This window comes from Penaeus monodon, chromosome 24 (assembly GCF_015228065.2).
Source record: "Penaeus monodon isolate SGIC_2016 chromosome 24, NSTDA_Pmon_1, whole genome shotgun sequence".
NCBI lineage: Eukaryota > Metazoa > Arthropoda > Malacostraca > Decapoda > Penaeidae > Penaeus > Penaeus monodon.
The window spans coordinates 27,163,250-27,163,471 of NC_051409.1; positions in this window are offsets into that span (position 1 = coordinate 27,163,250).

Below are 222 nucleotides of genomic sequence, written 5' to 3' on the forward strand. Positions count from 1 at the left end.
CAATATGGATGGAAAGAGGGAGAAAAGGGGAGAGAGAGTAAGAAAAAAATATTCAAAGGGGATAAGAGACAAAGACATATAGTTAAGTTTCGAGAACAACCGTTACTTCCCTCACTCCCGCAGGAGACCCTGTAAAACGGCATGGACTGGAGTGTGGATAGTCCGGAGCCATCAGTGAGTATTGCTGCTGAGAGGATACTGTCTATGGATCTTAATACTAGG